Source organism: Oryctolagus cuniculus, chromosome X (assembly GCF_051225735.1).
Source record: "Oryctolagus cuniculus isolate XC-2025 breed Fujian yellow rabbit chromosome X, ASM5122573v1, whole genome shotgun sequence".
Classification (NCBI taxonomy): Eukaryota; Metazoa; Chordata; class Mammalia; order Lagomorpha; family Leporidae; genus Oryctolagus; species Oryctolagus cuniculus.
Window position 1 is genome coordinate 79,194,848 of NC_142888.1, and position 22,368 is coordinate 79,217,215.

General features: G+C 39.1%; 1 pseudogene; it reads left to right on the top strand.

Annotated features, from left to right (window-relative positions):
• LOC127484811 (phosphatidylinositol N-acetylglucosaminyltransferase subunit C-like) overlaps positions 1–22,368 on the top strand; it is a 155,261-nt pseudogene that overhangs the window by 37,418 nt on the left and 95,475 nt on the right.

Below are 22,368 nucleotides of genomic sequence, written 5' to 3' on the forward strand. Positions count from 1 at the left end.
TTTACGGAAATATTATGCAAATTTTCTGTGTCTGAATTTGACTCAAACATTGTTTAGTTATCACCTCATTGATTGTCATGTTGCTATTGTCATATTTAGAAGCAGTCCCACTGAAACACAGCCCTAGAATGTTCATAACACTTCAGATGGTTTGATTGCTGTGATGACTTTGTTCCTTTATGAAGACAGCATTTCTAGGAATAATTTCAAAACAGAGCAGATGAATTGGGTTTGTTGGAAGATAGCTTAAGCTTTTCTTAAGGATTGTGCCAGTACCTGGGAGCCTTCATTTGTCTTTAGTGGATTCTCTATGTACTTTTGTTGGGCATGGAGAAACAAAACAAAACAGAGTACAAAGCATTTACAGAGGATGGATAAAAATAGTACTAGGAGCTTACAACACTAGAAGAAATATTTATTTTCCTCAAATTGGATGAAAACAATTAAAATCATTCTAATGCAAACTAAAAAGCAGCAAGACATTTTTTCCCATACCTTGCTACTGCTGTTACAAGCACAGTGTTAAAACAGTTTTATTAACTTAAATAAACTTCAGTTTTGTCTATTTATTCTGTAACCTGTTCAGGATGTGGGTCACATTTCATCAAGGGATTTATTGCCATTCGAAGGAGGCAGAGTGAGAATTGTTCAAGTCCTTAACTTCTTCGTGGGACTGGAAAGAATTGTAATTGATACGTATTCTTTGTGATTTTGCTGAGAAAGAAGATGTAGTGCTACTTAAAGAAGCAATCTTTTCTCACCACCAGCATCAGCAATGCTGGGCCTGATCCTGTCCTAAAGTAAAGAAAGTAAAATATAATTCCTCCTGACATGGCATTTCTTTTTCCAGGGGAACCAATTTATGTCAGTCAGATGAGTTCTTGGCTCTAATGAGAAAGCATGTTTCACTCTTTTACCAAGGAATAAAATTGAGCTTATAGCTTAATTTTGGGAGGAACTCAGGTATAATTTGATTTTATAAAAATTGTACAAGTGATTTACACACACACACACACACATAAAGTTCGTAATAGGCAGATGGATCACCTAAGACCAATTGATATGTCATTTAGTCTAGTAGCTTCCTTTTTTTAAAGATTTATTATTTAGTTGAGAGGCATAGTTACAGAGAGAGGGAGAGACATAGAGGTCTTCCATTCTCTGGTTGATTCCCCCAAATGGCCCCAAAAGCTGGAGCTGGGCTGATCTGAAGCCAGAAGCCGGGAGTTTCCTCCAGGTCTCCTATGTGGGTGCAGGGGTTCAAGAACTTGGCATCTACTACTGCCCTCCCAGGCCCTCAACAAGGAGCTGGATTGGAAGTAGAGCAGCCGGGTCTTGAACCAGCACCTGTAGGAGATGCTGGCACCACAAGCAGATGCTTAACCTACTACGCCACAGTGCTGGCCCCAGTAGCTTCTTTAACTGAATTTCTCAAGTAATATGATATACTGTGTCACAGACTTTAGAAAATAAAGAATTCCCTTATGTACCATATTCTTGGTGAATTGCAATCTTTGGATCAACATTTGTGGTTTTATTACACCATTCCTTTGAGCCTCCAGAAAATTCCTGTTCAGGAATGAATAAGTTGCCTTGAAGGATTAACATATGCATTCCAGTACTTGCAGGGCATATGATCAAAATCCACTTTGTTTGATTCGGACACTTAATAGTTTTTCAAGCTATTTATGACAAAGGAGCAGTTTCCCACTCACTTCATATGGCACCATAAAGTTTTCTAAATGCTTAATTTTGACATCTGTATCTGGTTCAGTCTTGGAGCTACATCAGTCTGCGGAATATCTTTTAACTAACATTGTTCTAAATGAAAATGAGAACAGGAAGGTATATATTTTCACAAGACAAGGAGAAAGTGGAGGTCTGCACCAGAGCTTTAATTGTTGTCTGATGGAAGGAGGCCGACCAGAACAAGGTACCGCATTGGCACTAGACCCTGTAGAAGGCATTAGAAATACATTATCTATTTCATAGCGTGGCAGAAAGGCCAGACCCTTAAATGGGAAAGCATGACATGGAAAATTAGTTACTGAAAAACAAAATGAATTTCAGAAATAATATTCGCTATTTTTGAATTCTACATGTCTAAGATTGCAAAAAGTTAGGAACAACTTCTGATGTAGTCATAAATACCCATTGTAAGAGTTTCACAGTAATTAGTGGAAAGCAGAAATACTAGTCATCCAATTTTATAACTTCTGTTAAAACTCTTGTGCAGCTGTTATGAAATTTTAAATTTCTTGACACCTTTGGGCTATAATTTTTCTAGGTTTAAAAATGAAACAGAATTCAGCTTAAACACAAACTAAATGAAAACAATGGAAAGAAATCCTTACGTGCTAGTGTAAAAGAAGTATTTGGGGAGATTCAATTACTGAGTTTGTTGTTTCTGAGCTAAAACATAAACCAGCTGCAGGGACATGATATTCTCCAATAATAAAGAAATATTTTGGAAAGAAAGAATGGTTTCCAATTTTAATGACTGCGGAGCATCTTTACAGAGAAGCATATTAACTTATCATCCCAGAAAATTATCCAGGGGGCAACTTTGATTTAGCTTTACATTTAGATTCCAAAAATGGCAATATTCTGCCACCAATATTAGATAACCCATCCAACTCCAAAAGCTGATGAGATGTAAGGAGAGTAAAATGAGTGTATCTTTACTTAGAGTATTCCACACCATATAGAATATTTTTATGGGTAAATTCTTGAAGCTAGGATTAAATAGATCAAGAGGCAGAAGACCCAACATAGCAGTAGAGGTCTTCAAAGATTGACTTGTGTTCCCTGGATATTTTACCTGACTCTGGGTACTAATGTTTAATATCTGTTCATATTATGACTACTGTCTTAGTATACTTCAATCACCCTGAAAGATATTATTTATGATATCAATAATAATTACTGAGCATTCCAACAAACAAATAATTGAATAAACAAGGGTATTATGACTTCCATGTTTACTTCTAACCTTTGACACAACTTTCTGAGAATTTCATTTTGGTGGAAAGTATGTCCTGTATTGTATATTAAATGAAACCATTTATATTAACAATTTTAAGTAAGGTAAGAAAAAAGGAATTCAGACTTTGAGGCTGAATTACATATACTATCTGGCTCTTCTAGATAGCATTTAGTTTTACCTATCACTTATTTTGTCACACATGTAATCCAAAAGAAATGAATATATAGCAAATGTATTCTCCTACCCATGATTTATAGTTAGGCTACAATTATACAGTAAATGAGTAAAAGAATTGCAGATGGTTGATTTCACATATCTGATGGTCCCAGAGGGGTTGTTGTTAGCTCATATATCAACTAGCAATTTTTCCAGAGAGAAGGAGTAGGGAAGAAACACACATACACATGTAAACAAGCATTGCACATTCTCTCCTTTTTTGCCAAGAAATCAAGTAAAATTTTAGCATTAATTATGGTTGCTTCTCAAAATTTTATCTCAAAAATTCCAACTTTCATGTAGGCTTAGAATATCTTCTCTGTTTAATTAACTCTTATCTTTTTAATTAAATATGCATCCTTTATTCACAGGTGAGCCTTTCTTTATATTTGTCAAAGGAAGAGCTTAGACTAATCCATGGAGATGCATAAGCTCATTCACTAAAGTCTTGTTGACATTCCTAACAGCAACAGAATCTTACTTTAGAAAATCATTAGTGCCTGTTACTTGGAGAAAATGTGTAAAGTATTTGAAAATAATGCGAATTTTACCAGCCTTATATTCCCTACACAAACATACAGTCATTCTTCCTTTTCATAGTTTAATGGTTAGATTTAAGGCCTTGGATTTTTATTAAATTTCCACTTGAAAATACAACACAATAAGGCTGCATATTGGACCCAAATATAGTTGCATTTCCAATCTTCTCCTCTCTGCAGATGTTAGCTATCTTAGATGACAGCATATAGAATAAATGCTGTTACAGGGATCCAGGAGAAAGCCATTACATATTGTGGCCTAATGAGCTTAACTATTACGAAGGAAAAAAAAAAAAACCCTACCATGGAATTAAGGTCACAGAAACAGAAGGTAGGCTACATGCTGTATGATCCCCACTTTGCCTCCTGATGCCTCTGTGGCTGCCAATAGTAAATAACTTGACACTCCTTCCCCCCAACCCCACACAAATACATCTAACACTATTTCTTTTGAAATATCCCAAACAAGGTCAAATACAAACACATACATATTGAGATAAGCAATTATTTCTGTAATTGAGACTTTATTATTAAACTCATTCTCATTCTTTAACCTCAATTCAACCTTGACTCATGTAGGTTTCTTTTTTTTTTTTTTTTTTTTTTGGTATCACTTAAAAGAGAATAACAAACTAAAAATGCCTATAGTGGTCCATTCATTAACCCTTTCTATTCTGTCCTATCTGAAATTCAAAGAACAATATGAGTGACCTGCCTAGATTCTTAACGAAAATTCACAAATATTAATTCTAGAAGAAGATAATTCTTTCTATTATCTTACATTCAGGAATGGCTGCATGATTTGGGGAGTCATGAGCAAAATCATAATGTAGTGTTCCTTACTCAAAAATTGTTAAGACTTTCAAGTTGGCAGCAACAAAGCATTAAAATACAGAAGTGTGGGGGCCCTCTTACTCACTGAGCACTGAACTGCAAAGTAAACAATAAAGTGAAGAGGCAACTGACAGAATGGGAGAAAATATTTGCAAACTATGCAATTGATAAAGGGTTAATATCCAGAATCTATAAAGAGCTCCAGAAAACAACAATAGAACAAACAAGAAATGAGCAAGGGACATGAATAGTCATTTTTCAAAGGATTCAAATGGCTAACAGATATGTGAAAAAATGCTCAGGATCACTAGGCAACAGGGTAATGCAAATAAAAATCACAACAAGGCTTCACCTCACCCCAGTTAGAATGGCTATCACACAAAAATCTAAAACCAATAAATGCTGGCAAGGATGTGGGGGAAAAAGGTACCTTAATCCACTGTTAGTGGCAATGCAAATTAGTACAACCATTATGAAAGGTAGTATGGAGATTCCTCAGAGATATGAAAATGGATCTGCCTATGGCCCAGCCATTTCACTCCTGGGAATTTACCCAAACAAAATGAAATCAGCATAAGAAAGAGTTATTTGTACTCACATGTATATTGCAGCTCAGTTCACAATAGATTAGGTATGGAATCAACCCAGATTTCCATCAGCTGAAGAGTGGATTTAAAAAATGCAGTATATAGACGCTATGGACTTCTACTCAGCCATAAAAAAGAATGAAATTCTATCTTCTGCATCAAAATGGATGCAACTAGAAATAATTATACTTAGAGAAATAAGCAAGTCTCAAAAAGACAAATATGTTTTATCTAATATGTGGTAGCTAATATAGAATAGAAAAAATGTATAGAAATGAAGCAGTCACTTTTGGACATGATTGTCATTTTTAGCTCATGTTCATATTCCTGTGGAACTGAGGTCTACCAACTTTTTACTTGTTGAATATTATTAGTGGAGAACTAAAGCTGTGAATATAGAGTGTATTAAAATTATGTCTTTGGGGCTGGCATTGTGGCATAGTGGGTTAGGCTGCTGCCTTCAGCACTGGCATCTCATATAGGCACCGTTGCAAGTCCCAGCTGCTCCACATCTGATCCAGCTCCCTGCTAATGTACCTGGGAAAGCAACAGCAGATGACCCAAGAGGATGGAATCCTACACCTTTGTGGGAGACCAGGAAGAAGCTCCTGGCTCCTGGCTTCAGCCTGGTCCAGCCTCAGCCATTGCAGCCATTTGGGGAGTGAACTAGCAGATGGAAGACCTCTCTTTGTAACTCTGCCTTTCAAATAAATAAATTAAATCTTAAAATATTTATTTGAAAAGCAGAGTTACAGAGAGGCAGAGGCAGAAAGAGAGAGAGAGAGAGAGAGAGAGAGAGAGAGAATCTCCCAGCTGCTGGTTTATTCCCCAAATAGCTGAAATGGCTGAAGTTGGGCCTATGCAAAGCCAGCAGCCATGAGCTTCTTCTGCGCCTTCCATACAGGTGCAAGGGCCCAAGCACTTGGACCATGTACTACTGCTTTCTCAGGCCATAGCAGAGAGCTGTATCAGAAGTGGAGCACCTGGGACCTGAACTGGTGCCCATATGGATGCCAGCACTGCAGGCGTCATTACTTGCTACACCACAGCGTTGGCTCAATAAAATAATTAAAAAAAAAAAATAAAAAGGTTGAATGTCTATGAAGCCAGCCTGATCTAAATTAATACATTATTTTCATGGTTAGTTCTCTTGAATTAACCCATCTGTGAGGTAAACACAGAAGCTTATATCAATTTCCATTTTTTTCCTGTGAAATTTATAGAATCTGATATTCAAAGAACATGTGTAACCACCCAACAGGTAAAGGATAGAGATGGAGCCATAACTCTGGTCTTCTGACTTCTAGTCCAGGACTCCTTCCACTACGTTGCCTTGTTTTTCTGTGAAAACAGCATCACAAAAAGCATACCTGCCTGTTAATTAGCTACACCTTGGAGCATACAATTCTAGAAGCAATAAGTATTCATAATACATAAAAATTGATAGCTACTTAAAATTCTCGCATTAACTCACCTATTATTCATTCATTATTAATTAAAAAGAAATTAAATGTGCACCCATTAGGCTCAGATGGCCCAGCATTCTGAGTTCCTATGTAAACAAATTAAAACTCAACTTGGAGAAACTGAACCAATCAAAAGTCAGCAGACCTCTAACTATACATTTAATCATTCAGAAATGGCCAGCCACCACTAACTAGGAAATTTGCACTTCAGTCAATCAAATATTTCTTTGTGTTGCTTCCAAGAGAACCCTATAAAAGCTTTCCCCTGTGATCCCTTGGAGGATCACCAAAGTGTTTGCAATCTGGGGTTGCTGACTCATGAATCACTGTCTGCTCAAATAAACTCTTTACAATTTTAATGTACCTAAGATTCTAACACTTTTAAACTAAATCTTGATTGTTCCTGTTCCAACCAATAAATAAACAAAGCAGAGCTAATCTAAAAGCAAAACAAACAACCCAACAAAAGTAACATTACTTTTTCTGACCAGCGTGGTTCCAGGCAATGAAAATCTTTGTGTCCACAGCATTCAGTAAGTGCCTCACAACCTTACCATGAACACAACATTAGAACTTTCTCCTTCACCTGTGTTTACTGTTAGTAATGACAGAATACACTCAATATAACAGCTTATTATTAAAACAATTGTCCTTCTGCAAGAGAACACACTTGCCAACCGTGGTGAGAACTATAAATTACCCTTGTTATTGTATTCATTTCTGAAACAGGAAAATAATTAACAAAAGATCATACTGCTTTTCTCCCCTCCCCACTCTTGTCAGTTTATATAGAATCTACTCTTGACTCTGCTATGATTTCTTTCCAATGAACAGAAATTTGCCATAGTAGCCAATTTACTAACTGTCAACTGACTTGCCCAGTTTTTTCTTAATACTCAATGTGAATTGTTTCATTCATTATGAAATTTGTTTTTGAGCTCTTACTACATGCAAAGTACTCAATGCATTCTTTTGTCAGAAATCAAAGTCTGCAGGACTTAAAGAAAAACTGCTAGGCTGACAATAAATAAACACACAAATTCAGATTTTTATTTTGCATAATGCTGAAATTTATATTTTTATGTATATTAAATACACACATTTAATATATTATATACAAGTATTTAGAGTTTCAAAATCCCTCTAGTTTTGGGTATTGTGCAGAAGGTGATTTGAATATAGGAAATTTGGGTGAGATTTTTTTTCTTTTTTGGAATAGAGAGGATGGGGAAGGAGGTGCTCCTAGAACTCAAAAAAATTGCTTCTTGAATACAGAATAACATAACTGCTAATAATTTAGTTGAACTCAACTCTCCTTTCAAAAACAATATAGTCTAGTTCATTCATCATGGAGATCAGTTGTTACAGAGAAAGAAACTGCAGAAAGTCCTTGCACAGGGATATTGTGCAGAATGTGCCATACACTAAAAAGCAAAGCTTTGTTCAAATAATAATGGTAATTATTATATTTGGTTTTTTTTTTTTTTTTTAGACAGGCAGAGTGGACAGTGAGAGAGAGAGACAGAGAGAAAGGTCTTCCTTTTTGCCGTTGGTTCACCCTCCAATGGCCGCCGTGGCCGGCGTGCTGCGGCCGGCACACTGCTCTGATCCGATGGCAGGAGCCAGGTACTTCTCCTGGTCTCCCATGGGGTGCAGGGCCCAAGTGCTTGGGCCATCCTCCACTGCACTCCCTGGCCACAGCAGAGAGCAGGCCTGGAAGAGGGGCAACCGGGACAGAATCTGGTGCCCCGACCGGGACTAGAACCCGGTGTACCGGCGCCGTTAGGCGGAGGATTAGCCTAGTAAGCCGTGGCGCCGGCCAATTATTATATTTGAAATCCCTTTCATTTGCATAACACTTAATATTTTGTAAGTATTCTTGATAGATAATTCTTCCAAATCCATAGGTAAAAGAAATAAACTCCTGGAAGTCCACATTTCAGAGCTTATTTGGGGCTCTAAGGAAAAATGTATTTTCTTCCCTTTACAGTAGGCCATATTCATGTCACTGCCAAGGAATAGAATCTATATACATCCATCTTGTCTGTGTATGAGGGGAAAGGACAGAGCAGGATAAACATTTTACTAAATTTAAAAAATATTTTTTAAATTTGAGAGGTAGAGAGAGAGAAGGTTGCTATCTATTGGTTCATTCTCTAAACGCCCACAGCAGCTAGAGGTAGGGTCAGATGCCAAAGCTAGGAGCTTGGAACATAACTCAATCTCCTATGAGGGTGGCAGAAACCCAATTACTCCAGCCATCATCACTGCTTTTCAGGATCTGCAGTAGCAGAAAGATGGGGACAGGAGCCAGAGTCAGGAACTGAAGGCAGCCAGGTACTCCAATGTGGGACATGGGAGGTGGGAATCTTCATTTCTCTAGGCTAAATGCCTTCTCGGAGAAAGAAATATGATATTTTATTTTTAAAGTTTTCTCTCTCTTTTCTTTCTTTCTTTCTCTCTTTCTCTCTTTCTCTCTCTCTCTCTTTTTCTTTCCTTTTCTTTCCTTCCTTCCTTCCTTCCTTCCTTCCTTCCTTCCTCCCTTCCTTCCTTCCTTCCTTTCCTTCCTTTCCTTTCCTTTCCTTCCTTTCCTTTCCTTCCTTTCCTTCCTTTCCTTCCTTTACTTCTTTATTTCTTTCTTTGAAAGGCAAGGCAAAGATAAAAGAGAGACAGAGAGAGGGAGCAGGGAAGAAGAAGGAAGGGGAGAGGGAGTGAAGAAGGAGGGGGAGAGGGAGGGATATCTTTCATCCTCTGGTTCACTTCCCAAATGTCCTCAACAGACAGGGCTGGGCCAGGCTACAGCCAGGATCCTGGAACTCCCATCTGAGTAATAGGAATCTAAGTTATTGGACCATCACCCAGTGCCTTTCAGGTGCCTTAGCAAGAAGCTGGATTGGAAATGGAGGTGGGACTCAATACCATGCCACTCCATAATGAGACACAGGCATCCCGAGTGACAGCTTAGCCCACTATGCCACAGTGCCTACCTTGAAAGAAATATTTTAGAGTTGAAAGTATTATTAACTTATACTTTCCAGAGAAATAACAATTTAGACTGTATCTCTCCCCCTCGCCTGGAATTGGGTAGAAGATTGGAGAAGGATGCTACCTCTTATATTCTTTTCTAGATTAAGCATCTGACTCAAATTCTATTGTCCAAAAAAATTGTTTTTTTTTTTACATTAAATGCCATAGACATATACACATACAATTATTTGTTTATGTGAAATTTCCCTGGCTTCCTGGCTCTAAGCAGCAGGTGATATGTGGCCTCTCTCTTATCAATTCCCACTATCTAATTAGTGAAAATGATAAGTATGCATTAGGGCAGGCTTAATCTCTTGGGTCCTAAGCTAAATTTATACCCCTCATTCCCTGTACTGGCAAACGTCAATTTTGTCATATTCTTTGGAGATACGGAAACAATTAAATGTCTAGTTCTCATCCTATTTTAAATTAGTCTGATAACCTTGAGAAAATTGTTAGGCCCACCTGTGTCTCAGATATCTATTTTGTTTACTTGTAGCAAAATGAAATTAGTGAAGAATGTCAAAATGGTGTGACTACTGAAAGACACTTTAGAAACTATCTAAAACAGCCCTCCATTTTAGAAGATTACTGATAGTTATGCTTTCCTAAATTTACATCTAGCTTATATTTCAGGCTTATATTCTAGTACTATTTACATTACTTTTTGTTAGAATTTTGAAACATTTACAAAGCCACAACTGCAAAATATTATGCTTAATTTTCAATATATGACTTCCCAATTCTTGTAAGTTCTGCTGATGATTCTGAGGCCCAAGACAGAAATAAATTTATCCATGGTCATGATAAGAAATTTGTACCTCAGCTGCCAAAGAAGAGAGAAAATCAGCCTGGGTTCTTAATAAATTAAAATTTAGGGGGCCAGCACTGTGGCGTAGCGGGTAAAGCCACTGGCTGTTGTGCTGGCATCCCATATGGGTGCTTGTTCCAGTCCCTGCTGCTCCACTTCCGATCCAGTTCTCTGCTGTGGCCTGGGAAAGCAGCAGAAGATGGCCCAAGTCCCTGGGCCCCTGCACCCATGTGGGAGACCTGGAAGAGGCTCCTGGCTCCTGGCTTTGGATTGGCGCAGCTCCGGCTGATGCAGCCATTTGGGGAGTGAACCAGTGGATGGAAAACCTCTCTCTCTTTCTATGCCTCTCCTTCTCTCTCTCTGTAACTCTGCCTTTCAAGTAAATAAATAAATCTTTAAAAAATAAATTAAAATTTAGTAGTGGGTATTTGGCATAGTGGTTAAGTAGCTACTTGGGATGCTTACATCCTTTATTGGAGTGACTAGATTGAATTCTCAGCTCCACTCCTAGTTGTGACTTCCTGCTAATGTATACCTTGGGAGGCATGTGATGATGGCTCAAGTTCTTGTCACTTCCATGGGTTTCAGCTTGGCCCAGCCCTGGTTTATGTGGGCACTTGGGGGAGTGAACCAGTCGATAGAAGATTCTCTCTCTCTCTCTCTCTCTCTCTCTCTGTGTGTGTGTCTCCCCCTCCTTCTCTCATCCCTCCCTCCCTTCCAAATAAAATGAAAATGAATAATAAACAAAAAATAGAAAATAAATTAAAATGTAACTTCTAAGATGATTGTGAAAGGAACATTTGCACATAAAAAATGAAACTAGACCTATGGACCTGGGTTTTGTTTCCACGCATTCATTTTCTGTCGCTCCCCCTCTTCGCGGAGGAACGACACAGGACCCTGCGCTGTTCTTTTGTCTGCTCGGCCCTTCCCGGGTTTGCTGCTGGTTCTTCCCGGGTTGGCTGCCCACCCTTCCACCTCCGTGGAAGGGCGGTGCCCCCTGCCACTTTCCCCACTTCCGTGGGGGAGCGGCACACCGCCGGCCGGCTCTCTCGGGGGCTGCTCAGATGTTATCCGGATGTTCCCCTTAGATGTTCCTGGTGCATGTTGTCTCTCTCCTCCTTTATAGTCCTCTTCCACCAATCCCAACTCTGCTACCCACACGCCGAGTACGCTGCTCTCCTCCAATCAGGAGCAGGATCAGCTCCTGCAGGTTACTGGTCGAACTGGAGGCAGCTGTGTAAAAGTTGTTTACTCCTCTCCCAGCGCCATATTGTGGGAGAGCAGATGCATAGAATAAGTCTTAATTCCAGTAACTTAGTCTAGTCCGAGTTGCTCCCCACAATTTTCCTCTTGAGAGTGCTACCACTCCATCTTACCACTTCCATGTTGGTCAAAAGGTAGTGATAGTGGGGGAGAGGCTGCTTCCTTTTTATCTTCATAGATGGACAAATTATAAAGAACAAAATAATCATCATAATTTTCTATTGCACAGCTGAAGCCAGGCTTTTAATTTTTTAGTTTTTCTTTCTTTGTTTTATTAATTATTTGATAGGAATTGAGAAGCAAGTGATCTCCCATCTGCTTAGTTCACTAAATTCAGGAATCAGGAGCTCAGTCCAGGTTTCCCATGTGAGTGGCAGGAAAACTACTTCAGGCATCATATTTTCCCTCCCAGGTGGCACATTAGCAGGAAGCTGGAATTGGGGGCAGAAGATTCAGGATTCAAGCCCAGTCACTCTAATATGGGATGCAAGGACCCCAGGCACTGTCTTAACTACTGTTCCAAACGCCCACCCCAAGCTTTGATATTTATAAGATAGGAATAAATATCTGAAGACTGTAGGAAAGAAACAAACTTGAAGAGTAACTTTTTTTCTGAAATCCAAGATACTCATCCTCAGCTTGTCATTTGGACCAAGCTCCCAGAATGCCTCTTTGTAGCCATTGTAACTGCCTTGAACTGGATAAGTTCTTGTTTATTAAGGATTTTGAGAAAGAATGGCCTAAACTGAACTATATATTCCCTGTTGTTGTTGTTGCATAAGAATAATATTGTAAATTTTAGTTTCCTAATATTTGCATTTGCCTCTAAATGATTGAATTTTGAAATGTTTACCTCCTTTAAGAAATATCTATCTCCTACCCCATTCAAGCCTTATCAGTGAGATCAGTACAGGCCATTGTTAGGACTGTATCACAGATCCCTCTTGACCTACTTCTTTCACTTCCCTACACTTGCTAATCTGAAGGTCACTCACCAACAAATTTTTTAAGTATAAGTTTCTACCTCAGTGTCTGTTTCCCAGGTAACTATACCTCAGAGAGGTGGTTCCTGGAATAGTTGAAAGAAGCAGATTCTAAAATGGGATTTTGCAAATGGTGATCTTGCTGATTAGGTAGCAATAGGATCCTCATCACCAAAGGTAAGTGGAGCACTAATAGCCCCTGACACTTATGTAATAATTAACTTTCTCACACTGTAAAGTAGAATAGGATACTAATAGAAGGAGGAAATGGAGCAAAATTTCATGTTTTTGAAAGGTTTATGTGGACTACTACTACTGACAATGGAACTAAATGGTTTTTTCTAAATGCCATTGATTTGTTGGAGAAAGATAAGGACATGCTAACTGTAACTGTTAAAATTTAGATATTAGTTTGAATGTTAAATGTATTCTAGAACCTAATGTGTTAAAGTTTTGACCCCTAAGTCTTATGTTAACAGTACTAAAAGGGTAGATCCTTAAGCCTATTATGGTATTTAGAAGTGAGGCTTTGGGAAATAATTGGATTGGGTTTAGTAATCAGGGTAGATCCCCAATGATTAAATCCTGATGGCTTGATCAGAAATTCTACAATCTGTAAGTGATAATCTCATTCACAGCCCTTCCGTCGAGGGCTCAGATGAAAATACAATCCAAGTGTTAAAGGCGCATTTTTAGCAAAGCAAGTGTACAGAGTCTCACAACAAAACCTCAGATTTCTAAACAAGAGGTAAACTACCTAGAATATATACTGACCCCCATGAAAGCATACTCTTTCCCTGAAGAGAAAGGAAGCTATGTCATACACAGGGCCACCATAAAGAAACCGTTAAGGATATTCCTGGGAATGGCAGGATTTTTTAGAACATGGATTTCAGGATTTTAGTTGATAGCCAAAACTTTATATGAGGCTTTAAATTGTCCTGACACAGATGCACTTTACTGGGGGAAGCCTTCTAGAGGACAAGACAGCTGTTAAGAGAAGTTCTAGCACCAGGAATCCCTAACTTTTGAACAAGCCATTCACTCTGTAGCAAAGAAACAGGGGGTAGCTTTAGGTGTACTGACTCAGAAGTTGGGTCCACTTCCACCAGCAGCATCTTATTTTTCTAGGCAATTAGATTCAGACTCTGTAGGATGGATTGCATGCTTAAGGGTGGTTGCTGCAACAGCACTTTGGGTGGGGGAACCACCCAACTGACTTTCAGCCATCCACTTGAAATTCAAACTCCACATCAGATGCAAGGAGTCATAGAAATTAAAGTACATCAATGGATAATAGGAGGATGCCACACAAAATATCAACCTTCTTTGTTAGGCTTACCTGAAGTATCTCTCCAAGTATGCAAAGACCTCAATCTGGCTACTTTACTGTTGACTGAAAGTACTGAAGAACTAACTCACTCCTGTGTAGTGACAATAGAGAAGTTCTATTCTAAGAGACCTGGCCTACAAGAAGAACCTCTGGAAAATCCAGATCTGTGTGATTTACTGATGGCCATAGCTTTTTGAAGGAAAGGGTTAGGAAGACAGGGTATGTCTTAGTGGATTTTATACACGAAATAGAAGTTCAGGCATTGCCAGCTAACACTTCAGATCAAAAGGCGGAACTTATTGCTTTGACTAGAGCATTTCAACTAGGAAAAGGCCAATGAATTAGTGTTTATACAGCCTCCAAATATGCTCTCCTTGTTTTACATGCACATGCAGCAATTTGGAAAAAGGGTGCCTTTTTAAATTTTTGTTAAATTTATTTTTGACAGGTAGAGTTATAGACAGTGAAAGAGACAGAGAGAAAGGTCTTGCTTCCGTTGGTTCACTCCCCAAATGGCTGCTACAGCCCGCACTGCGTCAATCCGAAGCCAGGAGCCAGGTGCTTCTTCCTGGTCTCCCATGCAGGTGCAGGGGCCCAAGCACTTGAGCCATTCTCCACTGTCTTCCCGGGCCACAGCAGAGAGCTGGACTGGAAGAGGAGCAACGGGACTAGAACCCGACGCCCATATGGGATGCCGGCGCGGCAGGCAGAGGATTAACCAAGTGAGCCATGGCGCTGGCCCCAAAAAGGGGCCTTCTGAGCAAAAAACTCTCCTGTTAAAGATGGGGAAAAAATATCAGGTGTTCATCAGGCAGTTCAGGAAACTTTAGACCTGAATGTAATTTATGGCAGGGGATGTCAGAAAGATAGTCATGTTAGCAAAGGAAATGCATTCATGGATAAGATAGTAAAAAAAAAAAAAAAAAAAAAGATGCTACATAGGAGGTTCTAGAAATAGCTTTAATACATCAGCCTATTAAAAATCACCACTGTATTGTCAGTGCTGTGGCATAGTAGGATGCAGTGCTGGCATCCGATATGAGTACTGGTTCTAGTCCTTGCTGCTCCTCTTCCCATCCCGCTCTCTGCTATGTCCTGGGAAAGCATTAGAAAATGGCTCAAGTCCTTGGGCCCCTGCATCCACATGGGACACCCTGGAGAAGCTCTTGGCTCTTGGCTTTGAATCAGCTCAGCTCTGGCTGTTTTGGCCATTTGGAGAGTGAACCAGCAGATGGAAGACCTTTATCTCTGTCTCTCCCTCTCTCTATCTGTAACTCTGCCTCTCAAATAAATAAATAAATAAATAAAAATCTTTTTAAAAAAATCACTACTATACTGATCCTGAGATAAAATGGGATCAACAACAAGGTTGTACTAAAAATGTCAATTAGTGCTGGATTTTAGATCATAAGATAATGCTCCAAATGGCTTCTTAATGGACAAATATCAAGGAAATATTTGACTTTACCCATCTAGGAAGAGGATCCCTTATGCAAATAGTTTCTTGGACTTTTTGAGGGAAAGAACTACATACTATTGTAAGGAAGCGACTTATTCCTGTCACCTCTGCAAAATAACCCTGGTGATACCATTGAGAAACTTCTTTGCTCCTACCTGTGCAAAGGAGAGGAATATATCTGACTGGTAGACAGACTTCACTAAGATGCCCTCAGCAAATAATTACAATTACTTACTGGTCTTTATTGATACTTTCACAGGATGGATCAGCGCTTTCTCAACTTGAGCAGAAAAGGCACAAGAAATGTCAAAAGCCCTGTTAAAGATGATTCCTTGTTTTGGATTTCCATGGTCACTCTAGAGGGTCTAAAATAACTCAGCAGGTAGATACCGCTCTAGGAATTGCTTATCATCTCTATGCCTCTTGGAGACCTCAGTCATCAGATAAAGTTGAAAAGACTATTCATACTATTAAGAAAATTCTGGTTAAGCTTTGGATAGAGACTTCAGAAACATGGCTTAAACTATTGTCTATTGCCTTCCTCAGGATGAGATTGGCATCAAAGCTGCTTTAAATTTTAGTTCATTTGAAAGGCCATATGGGGGGATGGCACTGTGGCACAACTGGTTAAATCCCCAGCCTGCAGCACCAGCATTCCATATGAGCACATGTTTGAGTCCCTGCTGCTCCACTTCCAATCCAGCTCTCTGTTAATGCACCTGAGAAAGCAGCAGATGATGGCCCAAGCCCTTCAGCCCCTGAACCCAAGTGGGAGACCTAGAAAAAGCTCCTGGCTTCATATTGGCTCAGTTCTGGCTGTTGTAGCCAGAGAGTGAACCAGCAGTTGGAAGATCCCCCTCCCCACCTCTCTAATTCTGTCTTTAAAATAAATAGAATAAATCTTCACACAAAAAGAAAGGCCATATGGGAGACATTACCTTATTTCTGACATCCTCTTTGATTCAGAAACTCAAGATCAGATAAGGTATACTATTAATCTAGGTTGAGTACAAAAGGCTCTGATGTAATATGGTAACAAAATTCTGCCAATGACAGATCCCAAAAGTCATAGTCTATATCCCCAGGAGCTCAAGTTTTATTAAAAACAAAGATAAGGCTCTCCCTTTCTTCAGTTGCAGCCTAAATGGAAGGGACCTTACCAGGTTCTACTTAGCACTCCTACTGCAGTTAAGTTACAGGACATTTCATGCTGGGTACATTTGTCAATAATTTAATATCTACCCTTGAGTATTCACATGTACACATGGAGGATAAATATGTTTATTCTTGTGCACCAATTGTAGACCTCAAATACCTTTTCAAAAGGCAAAATGGTAAGTAAAATCTTAGCTTTTGTCACTTCAAGGCTGTGTACTTTATGGTAGACAGGTTTTATCTACTTCTTGCCTGAGTCTCCCAGGAAGCTACTACTGGCAGGACAATTCCTTATTGAGCTCTTCCATTGTCATAGAATATCCTGATATACTTTATGAAGCCATCATAAAAAATCTATACCCAGTCCAGCTTTTACAGGAAGTACTAAAGTCTGTAGATGCTCTATCTAAGGCACTCATGGACAACAACTAGCCTTAGAATACGTACTGATAGGACAGGAGGACCATGTGCAGTGATTAATAGAATCTATCACATCTACTCTAACTGCAGTATGTTCACTGAAAAATATATTATAAATCTTTATGCCCAGGTTAGGTGGTTTTATAATCTGCACAGAGAAAATCTATCTGTACCTGCTATTTGAGAAACAATAAAATATGCCTTTCATTTATTTTTTAAAGATGTATTGATTTATTTGCGATGCAGCATTACAGACAGAGAGAGGGAGAGTCAGGTCTTCTATTCACTGTTTCACTCATCAAGTGGCTGCAATGGCCAGAGTTGGGCTGATCCGAAGCCAGGAGCCAGGAGCTTCTTCTGGGTCTCCCACATGAATGCAAGGGGCCCAAGGACTTGGACCATCTTCCACTTATTTCCCAGGCCATCAGTAAGGAGCTGGATCAGAATTGAAACACCTGGGACTCGAACCGGCCACCATATGGATGCCATGCACAGGTGGAGGCTTAACCTATTATGCCACAGCGCTGGCCCCACTTTCATCTCTTAAAGGCGATTTCTCTCATGATTTATCTTTTTTCAGTTATGTTCATTCTGATTGATAAACTTGTCTGTGTCAATTTGACAGTTTCTAGGAGTAATGATGACTTTGTGGGACCATGTGACAGATCAAATTCCTCTGGCTTATGAAGCAGACCCATTAGATGAGATATGTATAGTTTTCTGAAGCTAAGATAGGCATGGACAATGTCCATGATCATCAGGAAGCAGATGAAGATGGACACTTCATCTCTTAGCACCTGCTTAATTAAGAGTTGGAACTCTGTGGCAGGAATGAGGTGGGATAAATGGGCAATCAATTAGTTATGTCTGTGTATCTGGGTAGGTAAGCAGCTAGTTAGGTCTGTGGAGCCAGATATCTCATGCCACTATTGTTTCCCACACATGCACAACTTACCTGTCAATCAAAACATCTGACTTCCCATAACGCACATCTAATACCTAGGACGTGTGCATAGAGGCTACAAAAGGAATGGAAACTGCAAGAGCTGGCATTTTTCTGTGGTGGACCTCACCGTAAAGAAGGTCCATGTGTTTTCGGCACTCAACTTTGGACTTTGGCACACGAATATTGGCATGTGAATGGAACGTTTTTCACTCTCTCATTTTCTCTATTAACAGGTACGTTTTCAGTTTCCCTTTCTTCCTTAGTTTATGGACAACTCTTTGGGCCGTTCATGTTGTGTATTTCTTTGTGTAGGGTGGCCCACACCAGAGCATGAATGTATGTTTCCTGACTGACAAAGTGTTCTTGTTTGCACACTCTGCTTAGTATTGAAATTGGACATGACCCCCTAAAATTTATACAAAAAAATGTGGCCCTTTAGAGTTCTCCAGAAGTGTTATCTGGGGTGCCACATGTGCTACCAGAATTTGGGGTGCCATATGATTTCACCATATGCTTACTAATAAATCCCCAATATTAGTAAGCCCAAGAGGGTTCTTGCCTAATATTTAGAGAAGAATTCTAAATATCGGCACAGATAAACAAGGCAGCATGGTACATTTTAAGCCTTTATTTAGTGAGAAAGATGCATAGGAGAGTGAGAGCTTAATTTAAGAGAGAGAGGTGAATAGGGGTTCATACCAAGCACCAGGAACCAGCCACATGGATGAGTATCTAGGTCAGGAAGCCTAGGGCACGTGGCCTTCAGGAGGCGCAGGGCTACAGCAAGCCCGCCTCCTGGCAAGAGTCCAGGGAAGAAGAGAAGGATTGGGCCACACTGTGTCCTGGCTTTTAACCCACTTCCAAAGGGGAGTGGTTAATTACCCTGATTGGCTGGTTGGCACCCAGGTGTGGTCAGGTAGGGGGATGAGGTCACACAGGGGCGTGGTGAAGGTATCAGGTAGGGGCATGAGGTCACACGGGCGTGACGAAGGCTTGGTCTTCCAGCTCACAAACCTAATCGATTTTAACCTGTATGCCTGCCTACTTCTCTCTTTGTGGGAGACAAGAGCTTGCTTTTAAACCTTGTAAGTTCATCATCTAGATCAAATGTATGGAATATTTATTTTTGAACAGAGAAACAGAACAGAATTAGTAAACCAGGTAAATTAACTTCTTCATTTTGCTGCACCTAGTTTACTAATTATCATGTCAATTTAAAGGAGCAATGAAGCAACACTTGTGGAGAAGAGAGTAACAGTAAAAGAAATAAAAAAGTATAGAAAGGGAAGATTTATGTTGTAGAGTCTGACATGGCAGTCTCATAATTTAGCTTAAAGTTTTACATTGTTAAGAACATTTGTTATTAAATATGTTTATATATTAATATATATTTATATGTTATATTAATATATTATCTATATATTATATTATGCACTATATATTATATATTATGTATATTAATATATTTATATATTATAAATATATTAACTATATTTATATATTTAAGACCATGTTGGGGGGCTGACATTGTGGCATAATGGGTTAAGCTGCTGCCTGCAATGCACTTAGGAAAGCAGCAGAAGATGGCTCAAATGCTTAGACCCCTGCAACCATGTGGGAGACCCAGATGAAGTTCCTGGCTTGAGAGTGGCCCAGCTCTGGTCATTGGGGCATTTGGGGAGTGAACCAGCAGATGAAAGAGTGCCCCCCTTCCATAACTCTGCCTTTCAAGTAAGTAAAATAAATATAAAGACAAAAAAGAACATGTTGGGGCACTTCAGCTGTTAAGTTCGTATGGTGTACTTTGTAGGGAACTGAAGGAAGTTCTTGTAGAAATATCTTTATAAGGATATCACTAACATAATTAGGAAGATTATCAGAAGATTTAGTGACTTGCAAGTTACAGATAGTAAACATAATCGTATAGTAAATGATTACCTTTCAGAAAGCGAAAAGGGACAATTGATTGAGCAATGCAAGTGTAGAAGAAGGATACAACTCATTAGGGTTACAGCTTCGGATATCTATTTAGAAGGTTGCAATCAGTCTGGAAAGATAAGACTAAAATATCTTGTTAAGTAGTTTAGCATTCATTCAATGATTTTAAACGGAAAGAAGCCACTTTATCCATATTTGATTAAAAAAAAAAAAACCCTCCCAAGTGATGTGTAAAAAGGGATGCAGTGTGTAAGTCCAGGAAAGTGCAGTTGTGAACCAAGGATCACTAGGGGGAAGAGCAAAATGCTTATTAAAATTTCAATATCAAGTTTCATCCCAGATTTATAGAATTAGAATATCTGTATACAGGATCGTCCTAATGTACTTTTTCAAAAATGGTCCAAGGAAGATGTTTGATGCACTAAATTCTGCTATAAAGGGCTAAATTTTCATACATTAAGGCACGCCAGTATCATCTGTGCATAGCAAAATGATATTGCCTGCCACCTATACAGATGTGATTCTATATTTTTTGGAGCCCTGAAATCCTCCAAAAACTTATTCCTGGGACAGACAATGTGAAACAGTGGGTTAAACCACTGCTTGGGAGGCCTGCATACCATATCAGAGTGCTTTGATTCACCCATGAGGGCCTTTGTTACATGGTGATGGAAAGTGTAAAGCCCTCCAGAATATTTCACAAGTAACTAAAAGAAACTGAAGATAAAGCATTTGGCATCTGTATTTGCAGCTCAGTGTTCCCCAGTAGCTCACCATGCCTTTGTGTTTACTGTAGTTTGAAATTGCTAACCTTATTTTAAAGATCCATATTTTTGAGGTCATGCTGCTTACTCTGATTCTCCATATCAGATGTTACTGTTTTCTTTTCCTGTGGTTTGGTTAGGCATTTAGAATGTAGGTTGAGTACAATGGGTTGTCATTTCAGGTTCACTACCTTCCATTGTATTTCCTATCCTTGGTCTTGTCTTTCTTTTTTAAAGATTTATTTATTTATTTGAAAGGCAGAGTTACAGAGAGGCAGAGGCAGAGAGAGAGAGAGAGAGAGAGAGAGAGAGAGAAACACAGACAGAAAGGGGTCTTCTATCTGCTGGTTCACTTCCCAAATGGCTAAAAATGCCAGGGAGGGGCTGATCTGAAGCCAGGAGCCAGGAGTTTCTTCTGGGTCTCCCATGTAGGTGCAGAGGCCCAAGCACTTGGGCCATCTTCCACTGCTTTCCCAGGCCATAAGCAGGGAGCTAGATTGGAAGTGGAACAGCCAGGACCTGAACCGGTGCCCATATGGGATGCCGGCACTGCAGGTGGTGGCTTTACCTGCTATGCCACAGCGCCGCCCCCCCCCCCCCCATCCTTGGTCTTTTCTGTCACATCAGGTTTCTTTGCCTCATTTCATTTCTGGATCATTGTCTTAATAACAAACAAATCACTTAATCTTTGCCCAGATCAATTTCTCTGTTGATAGAACAAGGATCATATGCTTCCCTTCTGCCAAACTTGGATGGATGGTTTGAGGATTAATGGAGTGAGCCATTGAAATTCAGTTGAAATCCTTAAGGGAGAGTAATCCTAGAAGTATAATCCATTGTCCACATTGTTATATTTTCGTTCTATTGTAAAAAAAAGCCAGCATCCACACTTTACAATCAGAATCAATGCACAGATGAGAACTATAATCTTTTTAGAAGCATGTATGTTTTAAATATAGTTTACCTAACTTTTCCAGAGGCACAAAATTTAGTTCCAAAAATTATTTTTTTACAAGTAGGTGCTTATTTTATACAGTTCCTAAACATGTTCACAAATTGTTTTTGAAGCTCCTTATCTCCAATTAGAAATGATGGGCAGGCTATTTTATAATTGTGTTGGGTCTTCAGGTCTTAGTGTTAAGTGAATCAATATCAGCATCAATCTTTATTTTTCTAAGATGAGAAGAGATGTTATTTGCAACTAAAGTTAGAAAGAAATTTTGAGTCTAGGTTGTTGTTTTGGCATAATACAGAAATCAAATAAAATCCTTGACATTTGTGATAGGTGCCTTCTTGGGGAACAGAAGAAAGCCTTTTTGAATTTTCATATGTGTGTTTTTAAATCCAAGTAGTGAAATTAATCAGAAGAAAAAGAGAACTTGATTAGGACATGGTTATAGAAAAGTGGATTTGGAATCTGAAAAGATGTTTTAATTGTGAGACTCTTTATACCAAGATATTTATTGATTAATTAGTGTGTGTCATCATCTAAACTTTGTTTAATGAAATACATTTTTATAGAACCATTGCTATTTTAGCACTTAACACTTAACTTATTCAGTGAATGTAAAGATGATGTAAATTCCTAATGAGCCAAAGCAGGTTGTGCAACAGAAGATGTCTAGATCAATTTCTGTG